The 6,859-nt window shown below is 45.3% G+C and overlaps 1 non-coding gene across 1 annotated transcript; it reads right to left on the reverse strand.

Moving 5' to 3' along the window:
* Nucleotides 1–6,486: 6,486 nt before the first annotated feature.
* On the reverse strand, nucleotides 6,487–6,559 carry Trnat-ggu (transfer RNA threonine (anticodon GGU)). Its single transcript has one exon. It is a non-coding gene; the product is annotated as a tRNA-Thr (tRNA).
* Nucleotides 6,560–6,859: the final 300 nt, after the last annotated feature.

The raw sequence follows: 6,859 nt of genomic DNA on the forward strand, positions 1-6,859 counted from the left end.
TTCGCAGTGCGGACTCATCGAAGGAAGCACACAAAAGCTTTCATTTTTTCAACTTTTTTTAGGCTTAAAACCCCGGGGTGTAGGCCCGTTCGTTACATGGCGTTTCGTCGCTGGCCGGTTCGTAATAAGCCATTTGGTCACATAGGATCATTCGTCATAGGCCAGTTTGTCACTTAGGAAAGTTCGTCACATGAACGCAAAAACAAACTTCGTGGCTTTTTTAGACGCAAGTGGTGATGAGGCATAACTATAACTACTTTGCACAACTTTTCGCAGTACCTGTCCTGTTAGCAGCCGCCACGGCGATCCTAAACTGGCAGTAAGGCACGCCCTAAAGAACTGTTTGGCTCACTTCGGAGGTAAAATTCTGTTGAGTTTTCTCGCGTTCGCTTAGTAGTCGCCATCTGTTGACACCTTCCACAACTACGCGTCTCCCGTACGAGCCGTTTCATCTATACCTGTAAAAAGAAGTGCTCGACTGACTGACTGACTGACTGACTGACTGACTGACTGACTGACTCATCAACGCCCAGGCAAAACTGCTACATCGAGAGACTTGAAATTTCGCGAGTATATTGGCGTCATTGAGTAGGTGTGCACTAAGGCGGGTTTTTCGTAAATTGCACTACTCACCACGAAAAAAAGCGAAATTGTGGTTTCGCGAATTCGTGATTTCTTCGGTCACTCCTTCACATATAGAACCAATTTTTGCTGATATGTGTAGCCTATAAGAATATCTCAAAAGTAGTTTTTGATTTCCCCCTAACCTACACTAGCGTGGTGATTCCGCATTCCGGAAATGAAATGATGTTCCCAAAGATTCTAGAATAAATCTTTCACCGATCCAGTTATCCAACTGATTTTTGTTAGCCTATGTTACTCATACGAATGCACAGCACCATTTGTAAGGATATCGCTCTGCTACGCCGCTAAAAGGGCCAAATTGCATTTTACAAATGACACGGCTGACAAACCAAAAAGGCATAACCGGCTCTGTAGACGTCTAGTTAACACGCTCTTTCAAACGGCTACAGATTCCAAGGACACATTCTGATTAAGGTGTTCCAAGGTCAACATTGCCGAACATTTTAAAAATTTCACCATTGGGAGAGTGAAAAGCGGTAAAAAAGTTTTTGAGATAATTATTTTATTACCAGGCTTCATTTGAGATATTGAACTGATTTTTGTTGACGTAGGCTACTTGCTCAGGTATCTAAACACTGTTCTCTAACATTTTTCAATGACACCCTCCCAATATAGGCAAGCAGGATTTTGGGAAAACACTGTGTTTTTACACATAAGTAAAAAACCACACAGCCCGTTGATATCTCTCATTTGTTTTTCTTGAAAATACTTCCCATTTAAATGCGCAAAAACTAATTTCAGGATTTCGTCCTAACATGCGGATTAGAAGGCCAGAAAATTTTTTTAATCTGCATCCATTCGGACGTAAACTTCCGTAGAGTTTTCCCGCGTTCGCTTAGCGGTCGCCATCTGTTGACACCTTCGGCAACTTTGCATCTCGCGTAGGAACCGTGTCATATATCATAAATATAAAAGAGAAGATGTGCCGGTAAAAAGCGCAAAGGTTAGCCCTCGGCATCTGTTGGGACTTCCTGTAACTTCGCTCCTCCCGTACGGAGCCCATGTTACTTTTGAAAAAACACACCGATGAGCATCGTTCATATCTTTTGAGGTAGCACTTCCCATGAGGACGAATACCCCTCTACCAGTAGGCCTCCATCGTTTGTTTCCAGCACATTCTCCGGTCGAATTCAAGTGGTGTTTACAACCTGGTCCTTTTCCTCAAATCCTATTAGAGCGCAAGCAAACCAAGCTCCTCCTTCCATTCACTTTTCCCACCCTTGAGCTGTGGGAGATCCAGGTGACAAACTGCGATGTGGATGTCCAGACAATACTTTTTCCAGACCTTTTTCCAGCTGTTTACATGACTTTCTAAAATTGGGAACCACTCACACTTCGCCGGCTCAATAAACCTTTTTTCACTCAATGACTCACTAGCCCAAGCGCACCATCTTGGTGCAATTTGTTTGGCGAGAGTTGGAGCAAAACCAGAGTGCGAGTCGTTTCATATTACAACGACGCGCCTGCAGTTCGAGCCTAGGTACGGACAGCGGGAAGGCGCTCCCGAGTGTCTACAACTTCCCAATGAAGTATCCTACTATGACGAAAAACAAATCAACGAACGTGTATTCGACCCATTGCTGTTCTTAATATATTGGCCCACCCGGGCACCGGCGGGTACTACCGCTTGTATATATGTATATATATATATAAATATATATATATATATATATAGACTGAAAAGATAAAAACTCACACAGAGCGCGAAAAAAATAAGGTTAGTAGAGACAGAGACAAACGAGAAAGACTTAGAAAATAAAAATAGGTTTACTGACGTTTCAGGGAGAGGACTCCCTTTCTACAGAGTACTCTGAAGAAAGGGAGTCCTCTCCCTGAAACGTCAGTACACCTATTTTTATTTTCTAAGTCTTTCTCGTTTGTCTCTGTCTCTACTAACCTTATATATATATATATATACATATATATATATATATATATATATATATATATATATATATATATATATATATATATATATATATATATGTATACACAAAAATGGTTTCGACCACGGTAAAAAAGAGAACAGGTTTAATAACGTTTCGGCCGAGGGACCGGCCTTCGTCAGATGTATATATATATATACATATATATTGTACAACAGAGACGTACGGGAGGAGGGATTCCGTAAGGACACATATCAAAGTTGCAGTCCTTATTGCCAGTGCTGTTTGGCGTTTTAACAGTGTTTTAATGGGAAGAATGAGGTATGATTGCATTTTTTTTTGCAGGAATAAATAATTGAAAATTCAAGTCGAGAAAAAATGCGCCGTTTTTTCCGGAAGCGGGAATCGAACCCACAACCTCGGCATAACGCGTGCGGTGCTCTACCATTGAGCTAAATCCGCGGCGACTACCTTCTCGACTATACGGCGGGGTTTTGAATTTACGACTGCTCAGAGCCCGGTCAACTAGCGCCGCCCGTCGACCACCGCGGGAAGACGTAGAACGTCTTTTCCCAGCGGCCGCACGTAAGACGTGGTCGGAAGTCCGGGATAGCCAAAGGCATTTCAGACTGCTGAAGCCAGAACCCTCGTAATGCATTTTGTAGAACAGAGACGTACGGGATGAGGGATTAAGTAAGGACACATATCAAAGTTGCAGTCCTTATTGCCAGTGCTGTTTGGCGTTTTAACAGTGTTTTATAGTGCCGAATGAGGTATGATTGCACTTTTTTTTGCAGGAAGAAATAATTGAAAATTCAAGTAGAGAAAAAATGCGCCGTTTTTTCCAGAAGCGGGAATCGAACCCACAACCTCCGCATAACGCGTGCGGTGCTCTACCATTGAGCTAGTTCCGCGGCGACTCCCTTCTCGACTATACGGCGGGGTTTTGTATTTACGACTGATCAGAGCCCGGTCAACTAGCGCCGCCCCTCGACCACCGCGGGAAGACGTAGAACGTCTTTTCCCAGCGGCCGCACGTAAGACGTGGTCGGAAGTCGGGTATAGCCAAAGGCACTTCAGACTGCTGAAGCCAGAACCCGCGTAATGCATTTTGTAGAACAGAGACGTACGGGACGAGGGATTCCGTAAGGGCACATATCAAAGTTGCAGTCCTTATTGCCAGTGCTGTTTGGCGTTTTAACAGTGTTTTATAGTGCCGAATGAGGTATGATTGCATTTTTTTTGCAGGAATAAATAATTGAAAATTCAAGTTGAGACAAAATGCGCCGTTTTTTCGGGAAGCGGGAATCGAACCCACAACCTCCGCATAACGCGTGCGGTGCTCTACCATTGAGCTAGTTCCGCCGCGACTCCCTTCTCTACTATACGGCTCGACTATTCCAGCAAAAAAAATGCAATCATACCTCATTCGGCACTATAAAACACTGTTAAAACGCCAAACAGCCCTGGCAATAAGGACTGCAACTTTTATATGTGTCCTTACGGAATCCCTCGTCCCGTACGTCTCTGTTCTACAAAATGCATTACAGGGTTCTGGCTTCAGCAGTTTGAAATGCCTTTGGCTATCCCCGACTTCCGACCACGTCTTACGTGCGGCCGCTGGGAAAAGACGTTCTACGTCTTCCCGCGGTGGTCGAGGGGCGGCGCTAGTTGACCGGGCTCTGAACAGTCGTAAATACAAAACCCCGCCGTATAGTCGAGAAGGGAGTCGCCGCCGAACTAGCTCAATGGTAGAGCACCGCACCCGTTATGCGGAGGTTATGGGTTCCATTCCTTCTTCCGGAAAAAACGGCGCATTTTTTCTCGACTTTAATTTTCAGTTAGTTATTCCTGCAAAAAAAAAATGCAATCATACCTCTTTCGGCACTATAAAACACTGTTAAAACGCCAAACAGCACTGGCAATAAGGACTGCAACTTTGATATGTGTCCTTACGGAATCCCTCGTCCCGTACGTCTCTGTTATACAAAATGCATTACGAGGTTTCTGGCTTCAGCAGTCTGAAATGCCTTTGGCTATCCCCGACTTCCGACCACGTCTTACGTGCGGCCGCTGGGAAAAGACGTTCTACGTCTTCCCACGGTGGTCGAGGGGCGGCGCTAGTTGACCGGGCTCTGAGCAGTCGTAAATACAAAACCCCGCCGTATAGTCGAGAAGGGAGTCGCCGCGGAACTAGCTCAATGGTAGAGCACCGCACGCGTTTTGCGGAGGTTGTGGGCTCCATTCCCGCTTCCGGAAAAAACGGCGCATTTTTTCTCGACTTGAATTTTCAATTATTTATTCCTGCAAAAAAAATGCAATCATACCTCATTCGGCACTATAAAACACTGTTAAAACGCCAAACAGCACTGGCAATAAGGACTGCAACTTTGATATGTGTCCTTACGGAATCCCTCGTCCCGTACGTCTCTGTTCTACAAAATGCAATACGAGGGTTCTGGCTTCAGCAGTCTGAAATGCCTTTGGCTATACCCGCCTTCCGACCACCTCTTACGTGCGGCCGCTGGGAAAAGATGTTCAACGTCTTCCCGCGGTGGTCCAGCGGCGGCGCTAGTTGACCGGGCTCTGAGCGGTCGTAAATACAAAACCCCGCCGTATAGTCGAGAAGGGAGTCGCCGCGGAACTAGCTCAATGGTAGAGCACCGCACGCGTTATGCGGATTTAGTGGGTTCGATTCCCGCTTCCGGAAAAAACGGCGCATTTTTTCTCGACTTGAATTTTAAATTATTTATTCCTGCAAAAAAAATGCAATCATACCTCATTCGGCACTATAAAACACTGTTAAAACGCCAAACAGCACTGGCAATAAGGACTGCAACTTTGATATGCGTCCGTACGGAATCCCTCGTCCCGTACGTCTCTGTTCTACAAAATGCATTACGATGGTTCTGGCTTCAGCAGTCTGAAATGCCTTTGGCTATCCCCGACTTCTGGCCATGTCTTACGTGCGGCCGCTGGGAAAAGACGTTCTACGTCTTCCCGCGGTGGTCGAGGGGCGGCGCTAGTTGTCCGGGCTCTGAGCAGTCGTAAATACAAAACCCCGCCGTATAGTCGAGAAGGGAGTCGCCGCGGAACTAGCTCAATGGTAGAGCACCCACGCGTTATGCGGAGGTTGTGGGTTCGATTCCCGCTTCCGAAAAAAACGGCGCATTTTTTCTCGACTTGAATTTTCAATTATTTATTCGTGCAAAAAAATGCAATCATACCTCATTCGGCACTATAAAACACTGTTAAAACGCCAAACAGCACTGGCAATAAGGACTGCAACTTTGATATGTATCCTTACGGAATCCCTCGTCCCGTACGTCTTCATTCTACAAAATGCATTACGAGGGTTCTGGCTTCAGCAGTCTGAAATGCCTTTGGCTATCCCCGACTTCCGACCATGTCTTACGTGCGGCCGCTGGGAAAAGACGTTCTACGTCTTCCCGCGGTGGTCGAGGGGCGGCGCTAGTTGACCGGGCTCTGAGCAGTCGTAAATACAAAACCCCGCCGTATAGTCGAGAAGGGAGTCGCCGCGGAACTAGCTCAATGGTAGAGCACCGCGCGCGTTATGCGGAGGTTGTGGGTTCGATTCCCCCTTTCTCGACTTGAATTTTCAATTATTTATTCCTGCAAAAAAAAAGCAATCATACCTTATTCGGCACTATAAAACACTGTTAAAACGCCAAACAGCACTGGCAATAAGGACTGCAACTTTGATATATATATATGTATATATATATATATATATATATATATATATATATATATATATATATATATATATATATATATATATATATATATATGTGTGTGTGTGTGTATATGTATATATAAACAGAAAATCAGGGTTGGCAGTCAAGAAAACCTCGGAAAGCAAAGGGGAGGGGTTGGTGGGTCATAGAAAGAGATGAAAAATTTTTTGAGTCGAAAAGAAAGTGGTGAAAAAATGCCCGCCGGGTGGGATCCGAACCCACGACCTCCAGAATACCAGTCTGGAGCGATAACCACTACGCTACCGGCGGGGCTGATTCCCCAGCACTTTCTCGGGTATTTATGTTAAGGTATTTTTGTTTCCTGCACTTGGGGGTGGTAGCCAGCGCCACTCGCACTACTCGGGGTGAAGGCGACCTTCTTTTGGGTTCGGATCCCACCCGGCGGGCATTTTTTCACCACTTTCTTTTCGACTCAAAAAATTCTTCATCTCTTTCTATGACCCACCACAACCTCCCTTTTGCTTTCCGAGGTTTTCTTGACTGCCAACCCTTATTTTCTGTCTTATTTCACGGAGCCTCTCATTTCCTATTTTCTGATTCGCTACATGC

This window comes from Haemaphysalis longicornis, unplaced genomic scaffold (assembly GCF_048455015.1).
Source record: "Haemaphysalis longicornis isolate Haplotype H1 unplaced genomic scaffold, Haemaphysalis longicornis Haplotype H1 scaffold_11, whole genome shotgun sequence".
Taxonomy (NCBI): Eukaryota; Metazoa; Arthropoda; class Arachnida; order Ixodida; family Ixodidae; genus Haemaphysalis; species Haemaphysalis longicornis.